General features: G+C 39.8%; 1 long non-coding RNA gene across 1 annotated transcript in view; it reads left to right on the plus strand.

The window, feature by feature from the left end:
• The window catches only part of LOC113478755, a 10,944-nt gene extending 10,390 nt beyond the window's left edge, over nt 1-554 (plus strand). The window contains exon 3 of the long non-coding RNA XR_003398133.1: nt 431-554. This is a non-coding gene — a long non-coding RNA (uncharacterized LOC113478755). The remainder of the gene's footprint in view (nt 1-430) is intronic.
• The last annotated feature ends 21,175 nt before the right edge of the window (nt 555-21,729 follow it).

Raw genomic sequence — 21,729 nt, forward strand, 5'->3', positions numbered from 1 at the left:
GGGCGGGAAAACTACCTCCTGATATGCTTTGTTCTCAGATGTCAAACTAAAGTCATTAGAAAGCAGTATGCAGATCTTCAGATAAAGAATATCCACCATTAATGTGCATATACTAGTCTGGATTAAATTCTAGCAGTGTATGTCCAGAATACCTCCAGAAACAGATTTTGTTAGTTTACCGAAGAAACAGCTTTTGAACAGAACAGAAGTTAAGAAGGTCACTTGGAAAGCTCAGGTCAGTATGGATGCAATTTCCCAGGTGTTTTCTCTCTACAACAGCTCCATAACAGGAATTAAAGTTCAGTTTAATTCAGGTCCTAATATGCAAAGCACATTAAGAGATTATCTTAAATTACCTGATCAAGTAATTACTTATGTATCCAAAACCAGGGTCACTGTTGTCACCTTTGCTGTGATGTTTTGCTTTCAGCTCAGCAGAAAACTGTTGCCAGGGTCAGACATGACTTCCACCTTGGACAGGAATCCAGCCTCTTAACTGATGTTTCACATCTAAAGGTAAGATCTATTGGACTTCTGTTTACTGCACACTCACACTAAAACTGAATGGTATAAAAGAAGATCTGAAAGCATACAAAGGCATTGATCTCATAGAATGTGGGCAATGATTTAAAATTAAAAATTACAAGTTCTGGAAGATATGCAGAGTGCTACAGGTGATGCAAAACCATACAGATTTTGTGTTAGAATGACCTTCAAATTCCTTGATTAGAGATCCCTCCTCCTGCTCCCTCTTTCCTCATATCACGAAAAGGTTCAGTTACAAAGTAAAAACAAATCTTCAAAGAAGCTATGCTTCAGTGTGCTGATTATCATTCATATTTACTGTGAATAAAACCAAACTTACCTGGGAAAGGAACTTCCATTGCAGTAACCTGAGCACTAAAGTATGCTTTTGCAAATCTTTTCATTTCACAAGTTATTTTTCTAAAGTAATGCTTACTACTGTATTGAGTTAGCTTGAATTTCAGGTAGTGATAGGATCCTTGAGTTGGCTTTAAATTCTTGTATTCTTAGCTCCAGCTTACACCTGTCATCATAGCAATCCTCCAGAAAAGTCTGCAGTTCACTTACTCTTTTCCTTCGTTTCCCACCTTCATGTAAGTTTTAATGACATGTCTTACTATCTTGTTGTTCAGTTTTAAGTAAAATATGGGTTTGAAAGAATCAAAAGTTATTACAAGTTTTCAGACTTATTGCTGCTACAAATCTGGTAGACATATGAATTTGAAACTCCTTAGTGTGAAGGCACATGAATCAAGGATTCTTGGTTGGGACCCTTCTCTGTCTCTACCCTCTATATGGGACAGAATTTAGTGCAGATAAACCTATACTCCAGCCTTTACAAATACAGGCATAAAAGCTACACCTTCTGCTACAGAATGACTGCTAATAATAGTGATTTAATTTAATAAACATTGCTCCCTTTGGAGAGCATGAAATCTGGAATGCTTTTGAAAATCTGCTGTAAGCACATGGGCATGCAGTGACCATGCTTGGAAATGATAGTCTTAACTTCTGTTTGCAGCCATAGCTCTTTTAAATATGTTCTTCCAGCTGCTGAGAACGCAGTCTATAAACCAAACTCTGGCACTTACTAACTGTTCTAAAGGACAGCAGATCTGACCGGCCTCAACCCTGGTGTTCACTGCCTGTCCCAGAACCATCTGGCAAACTACAGATGACTCTTAACAAGGAGCTTGGAGAAGAGTTGGGAGCAGGTGTCCCTCTACTGAGAAAGGCAAAGTAGAAGCTGAACTCCATTCCTGTTGAGCTCCACTTCTTGACACTTTTGATGCAATTTATACTCCAGAAGTGTAAGGGAAGATGACAACTGCTTTTGATTTCTCAACAGGAGGGTAGGTCTAGAAGTCCTAGATAGAATCTAAATAGACAGGGTACAAGTTCTGGCTAAATTTATGTCCCTTCCTGGAGTGACAAGTTTGTTTAGTACATAATCCTGTTCAGATAAATATTTCTGTAAAACAGACCTTGGAAGTCAGTAATCAGGATCTAAAAACCAGGAAGGTAGGGAGATGCATTGGGTATAAACAGCAAGGTGCTGGCTGTGGGGGCTGTAGGGCAGCTCCAAGCAATACACTGCAGGGCACAGTTGAGCTAAGCAGCCATGCACCATGGTGGCAACTGAGAGAAAATGTATTTAAGAAAGAGCAGTAAATTCCAAGGAAGAAAAAGAAAAAAAATAAAATTTCCAAGGTTAGAGCAGTAGGAGGGGCTCCACAGCAGAGCTGGTGACACTCCCCAGGGACTGCAGCCTGGGAACAACCCATGCTGGAGCAAGGGAAACGAGTAAGAAGGAAAGAACAGAGAAAAAAAAAAAAAAAAAGAGTATGAAACAAGGAGCAACAGAAAGAGACCTCTGACCAAAATGTCCTCCAACACCCATCGCCCCACCAAAAGAACTGAGCCTAACCTGTGGCAATATGAAGCTGTGTGGATGCTTGGCTGCTGGCTGGGGCCAACGCAAATGTGTGATCATTTTTGAAAGAAATAACTTTACCACAGATACCCTTCTAAAAGATAAAAGAAAATATAATGAAGTTGCTGAGAGCTCATTAGGTAAAGGAAATCATCTTGAAAATCAGTTAAGTCTTCTAGGTTCAAATTTGTACCCACTGTCTTCATAAGGAAAACAAAACAAAACAAAAAAAAACAACAAACTAATAAACCAAAAACAAAACAAACAAAAAAACCCCACCAACAACAAAAAAACTAACTGGAAAAAGGGATCCTCAGTTCAGGTTTCAGGTGGAAGTAGCTGATTAGGAAGTTTCATCTTCAGGCTGTAAGATACAGATCTCTAGACCTTAGTGATAATTTGAAAGAAAAATTAAAAGCCAAAAGGGAATAGAAACAAGTGGATCTTCAAAAGTCTTCTATTAGAAAGTTTCAAAGTGGCTGAGGAAAATACATCATCCAAAAGGATTTTAATTGCCTTTTACTTTAAAAATGCCGCCTTCAACACACCTATAGCTGGTGCTTTTTCATTTTATCCAGCTTTGCACAGATATTATTGTTGGAGGCAGAAGAAACCTGATTCATCACTACCATTCAGCACCTCTTGATGCATCTGGGATCCAAGAAGTTGTCAAAATAGGTGAAAGATGTTCTCACTAACACTGAGACAAAAACAATATACAATCCTCAGTCCACTGACATGGTAGACTTCTGTCTGCTCTGCACCTGATGATCACTGACTGCATGTGCTCAGTATCTCACAGGATCAGATCAAACTAACAACAGAAGTAGAAACATTACAAACCCAACTGCTGAGTGTTTTTATGCACTGTGCAGCCACTAATTTACTCTACACACTTCAACTAACCAAGCTAAACAGCCTCTGTTAGATAACCATGAATATGATTTCTGTCTAACTGAACAAATTATCACTTGCAATTAATTCATTCTTGATTATAAATCTGAACTGAGGCTCCTAAACCTGTTTTCATACAAACTCATGTGAAAAGCACAGTCTCCAATGAGCATTACATTATGCAGTCCTGATTTGCACCTGTCAATTTACATTTCTTTTAATTTAGGGATAATATTGCTTGAGAGTTTCTTCCCACATCAGCAGTGGAAGAGGGACACGCATAAGAGATAATTCATCTTTGGTTCTTGATGAAATTTTTGTAAAGCAAACGCTGCTTTACTTGCTTTAGCATACAAAAAGCAAGTGAATTCTCTAAAGGAGAAGTAATGCCTTTTATTAGACTCACTGTAGCAACTGGACAATATATAAGTTTTCAAGAACAAAAACTCTTCTCTGAATGTGCCCTAAAAGTTTATCTGTTTTCCTCAAATCTAGTAGCAGAGAGATGTAAGATGATAGCTCTCCCTAAAAACTTGCCCTCACTTTTACTCTGAGGTTTTATGTTCAGTATTCTAGTGGACATGCAGAAGCAAATCCTCGATTGCTGCAGAGCAAAAGACCTTTCCCTTCATTTAAGCCTTTACAGTTTTCACTGAGAATGCATCCCAATGCCTTCTACCTAAATTGTCCTAGTTTAGCCAAATGCTAACACAGTGCAAATATTTCTTTACGTCTCATGGAGTTCTCTGTCACACTGAACAACCAAGGCAGTAAAGTTTGTGAGCATACAAAAGTAAAGAAAAGGCTCCGAAATCAGAGAACTGCCCCAGGCATTTGCAAGGTGACCAGTACCCGGGGCTCAGGAAGAAGCAGGACAGATGACGAGATGATCAGAGCTCTTTATCTGACAGCCCCTGCAAACAGTATGATTTCCTAAGACCTTATGGCCCACAGAATAGCACCTCAGCTGTAAATCTCAGTAGACCTCCCAAGTAAGGGGGCCAGCCCACTAAAACCCATGATTTTTCCAACAAATGTTGAAAAATAAGTTTAAATACACTCTTACCTCAGCAGTAACCAAGAGGGTTTCTGAAACTATTTGATCTGCTGGTGTTGCAAAGGCTGAAAGAGATTGTATCTGGTCTGCAAGAAACCTGTTGGCAGCTCTCATCCACTCATCTAAATGCTGAAAGTCATTTAAACACATTTCTAGGTGTTCTTCAGGAGTTTGTTATTAAAAGGAAAATAGGAAAAGTGTTGATAGGACACTTTATAGAAATGTGCTGTTTAGTTATGAACCACCTCATGCTGAAAAGGCACACACATAGGAGTAATTTCCATTCAGGTAAAGCAGGAGAGCTTTTCTATCCCAAACACACAATATACATTAACAGCAGTCAAACATAAGCCACCACTGAGGAAAAAAAAAGCTTTGGAAAATTTGCAAAGTATTCTTGCAGAACAAGAATTCATCATCTAAAAGGATTTTACTTATTTACATCAGAGTTACGGATGAAATGAAGCTTTGCAAAAGAAGATGGATGCTCTCCAACTGTTCATATGTCAATGTTTTTTGAGGTGTGACCAGAGTGTGGGAATCACAAAAAAAACCCAACCATCTACTTGACATCTTTTCCTGGTCTTCTAGATCATGAGCTTGAAGACCTTAGGGGAATGTTTTATATTTAGGGGTGAAACAGCAAGCTGAACCCCAAAACTTAATTAGTTCAACCCATCTTCACCATGCTGAGAAATATTTCTATTAACATTAAATTATATACATAAGCAGGGCATGCAATATATATATATAAAAAATATGAGACATCTCAGACCCCCGAAATCTGAGTCACCCTGTACTTACTTATTTTAGGCAGGATTCTGCAGTTTGCTCTAATTTGCCACAAATGCCATTAGTCCAAGAGCATTTTAAAATAGAAGATAAGCCACAGTATGGTAAAATCTCTGCTCAACATGAGCATCTCTCAGCTGATGGCAGTGGTGCATAGACCCTTCATCAGAAAGAGCCGTTGTCGTAAAATTAGAGCTACTAAGGGTAAAGGGTAGTGGGAAGATAATGAAAAAAATATCCCTTTTCCTGATCTTATTTTACCTCCTTTAGCTGTCTGGAGAGGAACTTAGTTGTCTGAAAGGGTAAAATGCTCTATCTTGATAACTGCAGACAATAAATATAAACACATGTAGTCGGTGCACTGTGTTCTACCTTGAGAGTTCAGACCAGAAAGAATTCAGGCATAACTCCATTCAGTAGCTGCTGAGAGTATGCTTTCCTCCCCTGGCTTTGTAAGCAAATGCAAACTATAACTTTATTCTCTGCCTTGCAAGCCATGTGAGTTTTGTTAAAGGTGTGGGGCCTGATCCAGTTCTGCTGGTCCCCATGGAAGTTTTTCAACTAACTTGCTTTGACATGAATTGGACAGTAGAAAATTCATTGGACCTCAGGCATAACCATCACTTTTTGAATCGATTAGTTAAGACTATTACACACACACAGAGCCCAAAAATTACACTGGGTACAAAAGAAAAAAGTCCTGAAAGGGTATTTATTGTAAAATTTAGGTTAGCTACATGCTATGTCCACTAAGCTGTTGCCCTGGAGGAGTCTAAACACAAAAGCCTGCAAAGAGATTTAAGGGACTTATCTCTATGGTGAGAAGGCAAAATCACACTAATAAATCAAAAGAAGATAATGAGGTCTTTGTGAAGCCCTCTATCTTTGACTTAAATTGCAGATTGCTGAATGCCAGAAAAGGGGAATACGATTCTTCACTGAAAAAAAACAAAAAACAAAACAACAAAAAAAAACACCACAAAAAAAAAAAAAAAAACCACAAAAACAGAAGGTCTTTATTTGCCATTAAAACAAGCACAACATGGTTAAACTGAACTGATCCTCATATTATGACTGTAATTTGTTATACGGTCACTAGGCTAATATCTGAGCCTCAGCAATCTGCTGACTGCTCATAAAAGCATTCTATTTAGCAACAGTTTTGCTGATGCTGTATAACAGATTTATCTTCCTTTCACTTTATTGCAAAGGATATTTATTCAGAAATAGAGACCTTGCTTCTGAGGAGTTCATCTGTTCCTTCTGGTGTTTCCGCCACTGTTATCACAAACAGATGATCAAGACCTGACATGGAGTATCAGCAGAGAGCTCTGACAAACCCTGCAGAAGCAAAAGACCTTGATGATTATTCAGAATGAAATATTCTCTCAGAAGAACTCACAGACAAAGGCTTCTTGACACTAGCCTACGTTTGCATAGATTTGCTAAGTAAGTTGTCACCTCAACCTCTGTATGTTTGTTTGTATATACACATATTCTCTGGTCCATACATTCCCCACATATAATTATTTCTTATTATTACCACTAGTAGCAAAAAGAACAAGGAACTGTTTGGCTTATTGCCGTTGTCATTAATCCTGCCACAGTGTGGTGGAAAAGGCTGCTCAGATCTAGTTCAAACTAGCTGTTGCAGATTTTCCCGTGTCCATTGCATCAGGCACCTATCCCACCATTTCTCTTCCACTGGGACACCCTCAACAACCTCATCTTTATTCTTTTGATTTTACCTGCTACTGCTAAACATAGATCTGGCAATAAAATTGACTCCACCTGGTTACAAATACATGCCACTAACAATCTCCATAGAATTTCTTACCATCTTCTTCATACTAGCTGCCTGTTGTAGGGGTGGGAGTTACAGGTTCATAAATGATTATTACACTGCCATAAATTGTCATCATACAGAAATATTTATCTATTTTTAAAAGCTGCCGAATGTACTATCAATGTATCTGGACACTCCTTAAATTCAGATACGTACTTTAAAACAAAGACTGACTGACTTCAACTGTCACCAGGAAACTAAATTAAAGCAATACAGTGAAGATACCCTCAACCCAATGTAAAAGCATGCTCAGTAGAAATTCTGCTGTTACACTAATTTCAATTGCAATTGCAAAACTGTCTCATGACATAGGCCCCTGGAAGAGTTTTTGCTATAAAAACCTCAATCCAGGTTCTGAGATAGCAGGGACTCCTGCGCAGAACATCCCAGAGCAGTTAGATTAAGGATAACAGCTGGGTTACTTGATGAAAAAAGTACCTCATTTTACTAACTTACCAAAATCAAAAGCTCCCACTGATGTCTGACTTTCTAAAGACTGTAGTGATCCAACATGAATATTTGACCCGCAGTTTTTGCCCTTTTAAGTTCAAAAACTACTGCACTCATTGTCTTAGAAGAGCCTGGTTGCTTAAAGCTTGAAGGAAATGATTAAGACCTCCATAGAGCTTCAGAATCCCAGCAGAGAGAAAACACTCCTGAAAACTAGGAAAGCAGACTGGCAAAGGCCAAACTAAATGAGATTGCTTTTTATCTATCCTTGTAAAAGACTGGTGGCTTTTTCTGTTAAAATCAGCTACATCTTCCCAATGAGGGAGCTGTGAAGTTAATAGTAATATAAATACAACAACTGGAAACCCAAACACATCGAATGCCCAAAGGGCAGGTGCCGACTTGATCAATGTTGTGAAAAAGAAACTTTCTTGAGAAAAAAAGGTTTCCCAAATCTCACCTTTTTTTATTATTTTTTTTTTTTTTATAAAAAGCATTCTTTCTGGGATAGACTCTGCAGGCCCCATTTGTTTTTTCACTTCATCCAAAGGAGCTGAAACCCACTACCATTGCAAGCTGAGGGCCAGCACAGCCCAGTAGCAGCCTCAACTACCTGTAATGTCTAGAAAAGAGCCATGTAAGCAAGAGTACCCCTTTCTATTTATTCGACTACAGTTCAACAATAATTCACATGAGCCCCTGTCCCCAGTGGAGAATAATGACTCCTGTCCAGAGGATGCTGTAGAGGCTCTAGAAAGCCTCATCCCTTCCTACCTATCAGGATCCCCCGAGACAGCCAACACATTTCAAGTGGGGTTCATTTGGGCAGGAAGGGTAACCATCAACTACTCCAGCAGGGCCCCACAGTCCTTAGGGGAGGCCAGCACTCTCTGGCTGAGAAAGGGATAGTGCACAGATTATTCAGGCTTTCCAAATTGCACTGTAGCTTTTCAGCTTTCTTCCTCCTTCAGTAAAAGTCTGTTCTGTTCTGGACTGTTATTTATCACAGTGCTGGCAAAGGGGAAAATACTGCTCCTGTGAAGCCTAGGCTGTGTGATTTTATAGCAAAGGCTTTGTGATGAAGCGAGCCATGGTACTTTATGGGTTTTAATTAAACTGGCTGGAAAAGAAGAGCTCTGCTGTTGACCCTGCTGCTCAGTGCCTGGGAGAGGGTTACGGCTTGTCTTTGCATTTTAACAGTTTTCACCAATTGTTTCTGCTACATCTCTCAGTAAAGTTGATAGAAGTTCACACGACTAAACCAGAAAACAACATTTCAACAACATAGTACTTTAGCATTTCATTCCTTCTTCCTGCTATATTTGTGGGAAAATAATGAAAATCTGGCACGAGATCTAAAGTTACAGAAATATGCTGTGGAGACCTAACCACTGTAATTCAAATAGGGGTATGGCCCTGAGAGAAGGCATCAGAAGCCTGTTCTGAGAAGTGAAGGACTTTGTGGTAGAGCTCTGACACATCTGATGACAAATTTCAGAGCCACCAGAGAATCTGACTCAGTTCTCACCACAACTGTCATGCTTGGATGGGACCCAGCAAAACTGATTAGCACTTGAAAACTAGTTGCTAGAGATGTAGGCAGGCAGCAGATTACAGTTGCCACTTCAGAAGAAACTTCATCTTTGGAAGAGAATTTGTAATTTTATAACTATCACAAAATTACATCTGCATAGTGGCCCAAGTGTGAACAGTACTGTGTACTGGACCTGCCATATAAGAAATGTGCAACTGCATTGCTAAGACTGTCATGAATGTGTCACTACAGTCTAGAATTAAGCAACACCAGCAGCAGATGACAGGTATACCAAACAGCCAGTCACTGTCTTCTTCCATCGTCTCAAGATGTGATCTGCTCTCAGAAGGTCTGATAGTTTGGATCTCCAAGGAAAACATAAGAAGAGGTGTGAGTGACTTAATAAGTATGATTTTTCCTTCTGAGTAATGGCCCAATTCAGTGGTTCTTCCAAGAAGAATAATCTTTCCACTGATGTCAACAGAAGTTTCACCATCATGCCCTGAGGCGGCGATGGTGAAACTTCTTGGTCTCTGTGGCAGTGTTTGTTTTAAGAAAGAGTCCAGTTTCCTTTTACAGTAACTGTAGATCCATACACTGTCACTGATGTTAACAGTTTGCCATGGCTGTTAAGAAGGGGATCGGCCCCAACTGCAGGTCCAAAGTATCTTTGAAGGACCTTACAAATTTTGTAAACCAGTTTACTGCTGCTTAGTGATACAGTTACAGTTAAGGACAAGAAGGCAAATACTGCACAGCAATTCAAGGAAAGGACATCATGGAAAGAAACTACAACTCTAGAAAAGATTACAATAAAGTAAAGAGAAATCATTGTCATTAATAGAGTTGCCTGGTGCAGCTTTAAGCAAAGAGCAACTGAGAGTCTGACCTGTCCCGCACTAAAGCCAACAAGATGCTTTCACATAAACGTGGTGATCAAAGGCTACAACCACACAAGCAAACAGAGCAGAATTGCATTTTCTGGCTCAGATTTTACACCATGGTTTGTGATCCTCTCCCACACCCCATCTGCCTCTCTTTTCTCCCACTGAGAGTATCCCTGTCCAAAGTGTTTATGAGGAATACTCTTGGGCTATGCTGTGCCTAAACCATATCAGTGCAGTACCTGGACACATGCTAGCTGCCATTGAACAAAGCCATGCCCAGGAGCATACTAGCAATTAAATAATCAAAGGACAGTACTCTAACCTGTGCCTCAGCCCTCCCCTCCCCTTCTCTTATAGACATAAGCAGAAAAAAATTAGACAAAAACCTCATGAAGACCAGCTATAGTACTCCTCACTTCTCATCATTAGGTGTTAAATTGTACTGCTGGCTGCTTTTCAGGAGGCTCCAGGTTTCATCTCAGCTTTGGTGTGAGGCTTCAGTTCATTTATTCAGAAGTTGTGTTAATGTGGAATTTATGAAAACAAAAGCGTGTGTGTTCACACCTTAAAAATTTCAATAACAAATAAAATACTACTCAGTTAGCACATACCCTATAAATAAAAAACATGTCAAAAAGATGCACTTGGCCAAAAGACCCTTTGGGGACATAGATTAAGCTTGGGCTCCCACTTTTAAGAAACTGCACAGCCAAGAACAGTGCAGTTACATCCACAAGTCTAAGCTTGCTGGCCAGCATCTTTAAGCAGAGGTTTTAGATATTTGAGGAAAAACACAGAAAGCATATTTCTAGAAATTATATACATTACCTTACAACAATAAGTTCTGTTTTGAATTTTAAGCTTTTAGTATTTCTGTGGGAATAAAAAGGAAAGACAAGCACTGTGAACACCAAACAACACCGGAGTTTCCATTTCCATGGCACTTTATAAATGCTGCTGTTCCATATGCTGAATCTTTGCAAACTGCTTTAAAATGAAAAGGAAAGCAAATTTCAAAGCAAATGTAGTGGCCAGGTTCCAAGCAGAGGAAGCAAGGAGTCTTCAAGGTATATTTGAAATTTACAGCTCTACATTAAACTTTGGCACAACTCACAGCTGCTTTTTTAATGGAAGGATCAGTCTGGACGTTCTTTGGTTGTCGATTATATTTTTCCTCCATGTGATTCTAGAGCTCCCTCCTGACACAGTAATTTTACCTTTCTACTCCTCTGCAAAAGCTCTGAAAAGCATATCATTGTTATAGAAAATGATAGACCTTAAATTTGACAATTTTGGGAGAAAGAGTTAAAGAGTAGTGTAAAGATCAAGTAAATTTTCAGGGCAGAAGAAGTCTCTGCTCCTGTACGTGGTTTACCCTGCCCTACTGCTTCCACACTGGATGCTTGCATTTGCTCAGCTGTGTGGCAATCGGCCTGCTGCAGCTGCTAACTTCTTGACCTTCCAATTGAAGTACATTTTCTTCCACAACCTTCTAGGACGCACAGGCCTGGGCTGCACTTCCTTGGAGATGATGAATGGCATAGGCAAGGACTTCAACATCTGCAAGGAGGCTCATTCCTAATACGATGTACATTAGGAGGAACACAGTTACATGCAGCAGAGCAATAGGAGTGCAGAGGAAAAGAGAAAAGATCTACTGTTTCTTACAGTCTGCAGTTTCTTACAAAAAACTGATGGAACTAAGGCATTATATTAGACTAAATATGTATATATTAATATCTTAAGATATATGTTTATATTAGAATATATTTATGGTTATACTGTGGAAGAGAACAAGCACAGCTATCAGTCAGGCCATCTTATTATAAACTTACCTACAAACAGTCAATGGATCTCCAACTCTTGGACACAATAATAAAAGAAAATTTTGGAAGAGAATCCTGTGGTAACACAAAGGGTATGAGGATCAATTTTCTCTTCTGAAAATAAATGATGCTTTCCAGTTCCTAGCTGTAAAAGCTGTAGCTCAATATCTTATGATATTTTTTTAATGAGGTTAAATGTACTATTTAGGCTTTTAGTCCCTGCCTGGAGTCAGACTAGGCAGTCCCTTAGCAGAGGATCTGTAAATTTGAATCTTCCCTGGCATTTCCAGGTTTGTCAGGGAATAGGAAAGCCCTGATCTCAGCATGTTTGCAGCTCTGAACTAACAGGTACAAAGCAAGTTCATGTTACACCACTTCGGCCATGACTTGAATGCCCAGGTGTATGCATTTGTGGGAGAGGGAGGAGGCAAGGAGTAAGCATCTCTCCACCCCAGCATGGAAGAGCAGGACAGCAGAGGTGCCAGCCATTGACTCTGGGGACTCCGAGGATCCTCTTGTTTATACATTTAACTAATAGGCCTGGCTTCCCTGTTCAGGACTTTTTCCAGGGCTGTATTTGGTGTTGAAGAGTTTTCTCCAGGGACACACCAAGAAAGCCCCTGTGGCACATGTCATCCCTCAGGGCCATCTGAGACACCTCCCTCTGTGTAATGACCTCTCCCAGTTGCAGGGATGCAGACACTGTTGCACCCTCTGTCAAACTTTCCCAAGCCTGTGCTTCACCAGGTCCTTCAGCTTCCTCTAGGGAGAGACTTCATGTCCCACAGTTCAGATGTTCAGGCTGCAGCTTTCCTGTCTGTAAAACTGAGGGGCAAGCAACAGGTCTCTGGAGAAATCCAGGAAGAAGCTACTAGGAAACAACAGGGTACAAGAACGACACAGACTCAGGGCCTGTGGGAATGCAGTATTTCCCAATAGATGATTAATTAACAGCAGCCTGGTGGGATGGAGAAGAGAGGAACTTGGATTGTAGCACCAGGAACATCTCCTTCTTTTCCTTCTCTTGCTGTCTGTCTCTTCCCTTTTTGACTGCCAAGAAGGCTTTTCTCTCTCTGGTGACTGCAGGGTAGCTGATGCCTTTTGAAATGTGCTTTCTTACTCATGAATCTCAGATAATCTCTGCTCTTTTCATTATTACTGGAATCCCCCTCAATGACAGAACAAAGCCAATGGAAACATCATGATTTCTCTATTGGAGAGGGGAAGTAGTAATCTGCTCTGAAAACAGCACAGCCACTTATCTGAGCCTTACCAATAACTGAAACCAAGTCAGTCTGCTGAGGGTGACATAATATTTCTCATTTTGTCCTCTGTAGAGAATTAAAGCAAATCAAATAGCTCTGCTGGTTCCTGGGCTCCTTGGTTTGGAAGGCTCCTAAGGCAACTCAGTGGACGGCCTAGCCACAAGTCAGTAACTCTACACCACACCAAGAATTTTGGCATGAGCACCAGAGAACACACTCACGTGCACACATCTGTATTTTGTAACAGAGCCTCTGTTAGTCAGTGAACAAATGTTAAATATTAAACGATCCCTCAATTTCAAAAGCAGAAATTGCTATGACTAGTGGCAGCCTCTTCCACCAGAATAACCACGTGTTGAAGAGTTCCTGTTAGCTTATCCAGATGGCACAAGAGCACTCACTCCAGGAACAAGCTGTAGACCCCAGTCATGTCCCCATCAGGAAGCCCAAGAGAAAAGCCAAGTACACAGCCATGGGGCCAGGGCAGGGCTGTAATGGGCTCAGCCCAGACCCCACTGCCACCAGGCCAGTCCATGGTCATGGGACCACCTGTTGTCAGGCCAGGAAACCCTGTCAGCAGGTCAGGGTCAGCCAGGGACCCTGGGGACATGGACATACCTGTGAGGCAGCTCAGATGAGGATGGGAGTGGGTCTCAGAAAGACAGCTCTCTGAGGAAGGAGGGCAACCTGCTGAGACATCCTCAAGCTCTCATCAATCCCCAGCTGATTAATGTTGCCCACATAAGGCCTTCACACCTTTTGGGGAACAATACTGAATGTTCTCCGTTTGGCTGCATTTTTCACTGTTTTCCGTGATAGATATATTTCATATATTTTGAAAAACTAACACACCATCTAGCCCAGGTCACCAGGCAGCTTTGAACTCACATTAGAGGTATGTCCCTTTGTTTCAGGTCATAGCTGGGGAGATATACACTGTCATAGACATGTGTATGAGATGCTTCTACAGAAAACTGAAATGTAAAGCATTGTAGTTTGTACTTTTTCCTGAGTCCATTTTTCCAAGCACAGCCAGATACCATGCTAGGAGAAGCAAATTACTTAATTTTATTTAAAAATTACGGTTGCAGGGGAGCAAGCCACCTACCTATATTTCATTTCTATTGACCCAGTCATCATTATCTTGTTCTTGATGTTTAAGCATTCCTCTAAACATTAGGCAATTAATGAACTTGCAACCTCCCTGGTCACCTCAAGTGGTAACCTCAAAACGTTGATGACTGGCAGATTGGAAGTCACTGTCATTTTGCATTTCTCATATAGTTTTCACGGTTTGCTCAAGATTACTCAAAATACACACTGAGAGAAGTGGGCTAAATTCTAGGAGGGAAGAAGGTGGTGGGTTACGTATATTCAACGGCTTATTTCTGAGCATTCTGACTAATTCAGAAAGACATCTAAGCACATTACTAACACAGCAATATGAGGCAGCATATATGCTCAGAATTATGTGCAGCCATTAACACCTTCCAAAACTGGAATACATAGCACTATAACTCCACTAAACAATGAAATGCAGGAAGTGAAAATGCATTTTATAGTTCAGGTTTCTTCCTGTTGACATCCTAGGAGCAAAAGGAAAGAGTGTGGGAAGATGAAGTGCTAAAAGCCTCTTTACAAAGGGTGTTTTGTCCTTAAAGAAAAAAATGTACATCTTACAAAAAAAAAAAAAAAAAAAAATCCCCATCACTCCAATGTATCAGAGTAGGCATTTCTTGATCATTTAAATTTAATGTTCTGAAACACACAAAGATTCATATGGCTGGGAGACTGGGAGAAAAAGTCATTTATATGGTTATACAAGAAATTTGCAGTTTATTATATATCTTGGGACCACATCTTTGGCATTATCCCATCCCACTCTTTTTAAGTGTTCTTAATGATTTGATGGAAGTACAGTGCATGGAACAATGACAGATATGGTTTATCAAAATTCATGTATTTTCACAAGCTGGACACAGGCCTTCAAAATGTAGGAGAACCATATTTCAGAGTAAATAAAACAGCTAGAAAGACGCTATTCTGAAATGGCTCACTTTTCATAACATTTGTAGTTATACAGGAGCTCTAGTTTAACAGGAATACTAAAGAAATAACCCCACTTTTCTTTAATCACCTATTTGAAGATATCCAACCTGCCACACAAAATTAAATTTTCAGACCAGTAAATCACAAGGAAGTTTTTTTAACAAATTTCTACAAGAAAATCAAAGGAAAAGCCAAGCCTTGTGTCTCTAAGAACATTATGAGTTTCCTGGCATTTGTTTGGCTGGTGCCAACAAGTGCGCTTAGGAATGCCACTATTTCAAAAGACTTGGATAGAGAGCAACTCATTTTTCCAAGGCAATAAATCCTCTCCAGCACAACAGATAAGAGGCAGGTCTTTTGCTTGACATTCAGAACTATATGTTCTTGTCCAAGTGGTGGGCTGGAAATCTCAAACCATACTTTGCTCCAGTCCAAGAGCCCATAAAGTTCCAAGAAATCTCTCTGGATCTCACCTCAGAAATAGAATCCCAAAGCAGAACAAGAGTATAAATAAGAATTTCCTTTGCCAACACATACAACATCTCTTTATCCTGTAGCTAATACAGCCTGCCTTCTTACTGGCAGTATGTACAGAGTGAGACAATATGAAGGATAACAGATAAATTTTTTTTTTCCCTTTGATTAAACAGTGCTTGACACATTTCCTCTTCTGGAGCCAACCAAATAAGAACTAGTGGCAATGACCATGGTGGAGTTCTGCTGGACACTTTTTTTTTTTTTTTTTTTAAAGGTACTGAACACACAAGAGAATAACACCAAAAACATCTCATAAGCAAGCTGGAAACAAATTTAAACTTTCCTCTTATGAAGGTGACCAACATCCTGGTTCCTTTAATTTGCCCACACTTAATCATTTCCCCCCTTATTTCCTCTTCTTCAATTTTCCTAGTGTAATTTAGGTTTTATGTAGACCATTAGCAATAACAGGCTGGGTGAGACTTCACTCTTTCTTACAGAAAGATGACCATCAGGTTTACAAACAAAAACTTCCTCGGACTTTGGTCTGAGTCTTGAATTTTGTGTAAGCCCACTATCATGCTCGAGCAATTCGTCCATCATGGCCTTACTTGTGCATGGATAGATGGCTCGGATTGCAAGAGCTCACAAGAGTAAGAGGTGAAAGATAAAACTGCTGACAAACAGTGGGCAGTTTTTACCCTGAAAGAGAGAGCTGGAAAGAAAGGGAAATCCTAAACACAGTCCATCAGGACATCCTATTAACTCAGACCTCTTCTTGTCAGGCAGTGGTTTGGTCCATCTGAACCAAATGCACAGATTTAACTGTTTTCAAAACTTACCTGATGATTCTTTTTTCAATAACTGGGCTGCTTGTTACTGGTAACATATGTCTCCTTCCCTGTGAGAAAGGATGTGCTGTTATCCCCATTCTACAAATATAGGCATAAGTACCAACAATGCTGAGGGTAAATGGAGCTTGTTCCTGTTTCCAGAGTAGCCACAGCATTACAGTCCTCAGCTTGGGCAAAGAGTAAATAGTCAGGTTTAAAGCATACCTCAAATTCCTATAGCAAGCCTGAGAGTAGAGCAGGGAATTAAGTTTAGTGCTGTGAGGGTTTTCCCCAGCCAACAGGCCAGCCTGTCTTGCTTCCTTAAGTTTAAAAATTGGTTTGATTATACTACAAAATCTACTATGAAAGCCCTTCATTTTATTTGCAGTATCCACACAGAGGATGGAATACATTTTTCCAAACAAACTTTCTCAACCAGTTTAAACTAGGACAACCTTTCATGAAGATAAGATTGTCTTCAGAGTATATCTCAATAAATTCAGCCCCAAAAAGACTGGATTGTGGGATCTTTCATACTGTTGGCAGTAATTTTGGCTCCAGTTATTGCATCTGAATAGTCACTTGAACATCTGCACTGAAAGTGTGGTAGGAACCAGTGCTGCACAGTGAGTGCTGCGGGAACACTCAGGAGAGGCAATCCCAGCTCAGCACACATCTAAGGTTAGACACATGGATAGAGCTGTTGAAGTTAGTGGGTGCATTCAAGTGTTTACCTCTTTAACTTTCAAGAGGGTGTGGGCCAGAGCAATAACAAATAGTGAAATCTTGATGTGTTGAAATCACCAAAGGTCCCACTGAAGTCAGTGTTGTAAGGATGCGACCTGTGTTAGCAAATTATGCCTCGCAATGCCTACAGACTTGGGATGCTGTCCTTTGTGCTGCTGTCCCAATCTGTGCCAGTAATACCGAGTACACACTTGTGTTGCATTACTTACCTTTTTTCCCCCCCACAATGAAATGATGCAGCCAAGACACACAATCTATGTGATTGCATGCCCAGGGGTTTTCTGTAGTCCTGCAGAAAGTCACACAAGTTATATTAAAAACCTCTTTCATTAGGTGTGCTGTATTATGTTATGTTTGCTATGGGCTTATAGTACGCACATGAACAGTTAAAACAACTCAGATTCTCACTGTTAACTTGTTATGCCAGTGCCCTGGCAAAGCACTGATCTCCCAGAATGTAAATGATGGTGCCATCCACCTCCCTGCCCATCACCTACCTGCTAATAACTGACAACAACCTTAAGTGTTATATCCATTTTTTAACAGGTAAGGAGCAGAGAACTTTTTAGAAAAGTGTCACACAGCATGACAGTAACAGCCAGGGAGCACACCAGATTCATCAAGTCTAACAGAGAGCCTTCAGCATGTGACTTAGTGATCATGTTGTTCTTTTCTTACTTATTCCCTGTATGGTGATTTGTTTGTGTGACAAATCCACTTTCAGAATCTAGTGAGGCTAGGCACTCTTGCTGGGCAAGGCACTCTTCCATCTTAAGATTCAACAATCTCAAAAACCAAGTAATGCTGCACTTGTTATTTAACCACAATTCTTCAAGCCAACTAGTCATTAGTGTGCAGAAAGCATGCAGCTGGCTTGTCTGAAGCCTTATGAACAGGCACAACAAGGGCCTGTGCCCTGGTAGTCCATTTTGCATTCAGGGACATCTCTACAGATATTTGGCTTACACTGCATTCCAGAGACTGGCTGAGTAGCCAAGAAAAACACAGCTTCAGAGCTGATGTTCCTTGTTCACTTGATCTATTTTAAAACACAATGCACACAAACCTCAGCAGGCAGTTCCAACCATATACCTGTTCTGGTCAAGCAAAAAAAGACAAGATCCCTATTGTGCAGAAGGCATAGACTTGAGTATCACATCAGATTTGTTCACTGAAGCAACTGTCATCATCAACCATGAGCAACAAACACACTCCAAGCAATAGTGCCAAAAGCTTAGAACAGATGTAACTTGTCAAACAGCACAACACTGTTTAAATAATGATCTCCTAAGCTTACACATTTGTCTAATAAGGAAGCAACTATTCTTCCATTGTCAGACTTGCTCATTGACTTCAAAAGAAAGTAGTTGGAATGGAAATGGTCATCAGCAATTAATGCTTCATGGTACCTAACACGTCTAAAATCCAAACCCCTGGTTTTGGGTGCTTATAACTTTCTGCAATTCCTGTTTTTGAATTTAAAAAAAAAAAAAAAATCCATGGTGCACAGGATATGTCTCATCAAGCCACAGATACAGACATCTCACACTTATTCCTGCTGCATGGCTTTGTTGAGTATTTCAACGATCATTTCATCTCAAATTAGTTTCCTTCTATAGAGGAATGAGGGTCCTCAGAGCAGCACAAACAACCTCATGCTTACGTATCACTATAACATGTATGCAATAGTAAACACAAGATGAGCTAGTACGAACAATGATACCAGTGCTTGACACATTAAAGCAACACATCTATAACTCATGTGAAAATGTTATCCCACTACAGGTCTACTTGTCATCTCTGCTTCCATTTCTTCCCTGGGGAAGCTGGGGATCTCAAGGAGCACACAACACAGCCTTTCACAGACTCGAGCAATGACTGCATTGCTCAACCCATTTCTCTTCTCTGGATTCACTTCCTCCTTAAACTGCTGATTCCTGTTTTGACACAGAGTAGTAGTTCACTTCAAAACACATCTCAGTGCTTCAGTCACCAAAGTGTGGTGGTGTATCAACAGAGATAAGCCAACAGTTGTTGAGTTACAGCCTGCATCTGTACTCACAATAATTCAACAATCCACACACAAAAACCAGCTACATTTCCTAGTTTTATGTTTTCATAAGTTAATGAAGAGAGATAGGTTTCCCCTGAGAAATGCTGAAGCTCCACAAAGCATTATTTACCCTTCTTTCAAAAGCATAATTTTCGCCAACGGAAATTAGTCAGAATGCAATAAAACATGTTTTTCTAACAAAACTAAGTCCAAATCCTGCTTCCTGGACCAACATGAACTTTCCAATGGAGGACAATAAAGCTACTTCTTAGACCAGGAAAAACATTATTTGGACCTTCCTTTGAGCCATGCAACAGTGATAAATAAATGTAGACACACACACATTTCACCTCATTAAGCTTTGGTTTATGGGTAACACAAAGACTCCTTAATGATCGCAGTTTGATCCTGGCTGGCACACACCAGAAAGTTCTCTCTGGTCCACTAATCCCAACTAAGTAACGGCTGTCCCAAATATCTTTCAGCATAACACTCACATCTTTTTCATTGCTTTCAAAAAATTAGCTATAGATCAAACTGGGCATAGCTTAAAAAAGAAAATTAAGAAGTTTTTTTTTTTCTTGCCTGTATGTTTTTAAACCTTTTTTTGTTGGGTTTTGGTTTGGTTTGGTTTTTTTGTGGTTTATACAAAGAAAAGAGCATTTTCATTATTAGTATATCCGCCTCTATACCGTGCAGCTGTTTTCCTTTAACTGTATCATCCCAGATCTGCACTAGAAATTTTTACCAGTTTTGTAGTGCAGGTTGTGAGAGGGATGATCTATTTATTTTTTTAAGTGACAAAACCATAATGGCTGTTCAGTTATATCATTAGGGGGCAAGTACTTCAGTTATGTATTGCTTAGTTTATACGTGCAATGCCGTGAAGTTCTGCCAGCAAAATTGTTCTTCTGTCATCATAAACTATGTTTGCATTAGATAAATTCAGCATTCTGGTTAGAGACAAAGCTTTACTAATGAGAACATGAGGCCATTAAAACTTCTCTTATGAATGAATGACTGCACTGGTTTTAAACAGAAATTTATTTCTGTTCAAATGGGCTCTTCATAGAGGATTTTCCCATATTATAATCTTAGATATTTGATCCCAACAAGCAATAAATTAGTAAGCATATTCAGTTCTTCTCATATATCTTCACAAAGACAGATAAACAAAGTTTTATGTTACTCATTGTTTTTTTAAAGCTCAGAATCCTAGGAAACAAATAAAATTATAGGCAGTCTCTAGAAGTAGTGAGGACCAACAGAGAGGATCAGGGATTACTCTTTTTTTCTTGCATGAATATTACTTTTCAAGATTAAAAGTCAAAGAATATTAGCCAGATATGATTGCTGACTACTTAATAGACAATTATTACAGTTCTTCAGAAAACAAAACAAACCAAACAACCCAAAACTATAATAAGCAAATACATCTCAACAAGAAGTGTGTCATATCAACATAATTGCCTGATGTTTCAGGCTCACAGGCACCAAAGACCACTGCTACCAGCAGTGGGAAAGACAGAACAAACAGAGCTTTTGCAGCACAAAAAAACTTCTGATGATTAAACCAAAATGGTGTGTGATCTTTCACAGGCTGAATGAAATCTTTTACACAGATGTCATCTCACCTGGATTTCTAGCCTTTGAATTATTTGACTTGCATTTTAAACACATGTACCTAGTTGCAGATGGATGCAACAGCAGGGACAGGTGATTCTACCTAAATGTCTACAAGCATTTCTGAAATCATAAACTTGTGAATACTCCAGAGAAAATCTGATTCTCCAGAAGTGATGGCCTCTACTAGACTCACAGTTTCACTAAATTTATTCAGCCAGCAGCCATGGTGACAAACCAATCTTGCTTACCCTTTGCAGGCACTTGCAGTGACTCATGAGGGGTTTTTTGTTACTACTAGGAGGTTTTGACACAATGGATAAAGTTCTCCAATCATCAACAAGAAGGTCTTGGGTGTGAAAGTTTTCAGAGGATTTTGTGCTGAATGTGGACAGAGATGGGGGCCCACACAGTTAATGATGCAGAGTCCTCTAGCCATGCATAGATGCCATATGTAGCACCATGGCCCTGACAGAATCCCACCTGTACTTCACAGGCTTAATGCCTAACATGGCCCTCACTGCTTTCATAAGCAGTGCAGCTGCTCTTCCTTTGCCATGGCACCTTTAGGAGTTTAAAAATCAAAATAATTTTTTTTTAAAATAAAAATAATTATTGTTTACCTTATAATAACTGTGTAGGTTTAATGTGAATTGTTAACTTGGATTCTACCCTTCGGGGCCCATTCAGCTCAGGTAGGTAAGATTAGGCTAGTTTAGTAACTCCCAAAAGAGTGTCCTGCCCTATATGAATATGTTATCTACTCCAATTCCTTTAGCATTCAAGAATCTCAGAAGCACAGAGGCTTAACACCAGGGAAGAGTTACTAATCCATGCAAATAAAGCTTCTCAAAAAGCATGGTTGCTGTAGATTAAGTAGGTCTTCTGTATTCTTTCAGCCATTAAGCACATGGATACCACCTACCAGTCATTGTAAT

This window comes from Athene cunicularia (genome assembly GCF_003259725.1).
Source record: "Athene cunicularia isolate RWA chromosome 3 unlocalized genomic scaffold, athCun1 chr3_part1, whole genome shotgun sequence".
NCBI classification, from domain to species: Eukaryota; Metazoa; Chordata; class Aves; order Strigiformes; family Strigidae; genus Athene; species Athene cunicularia.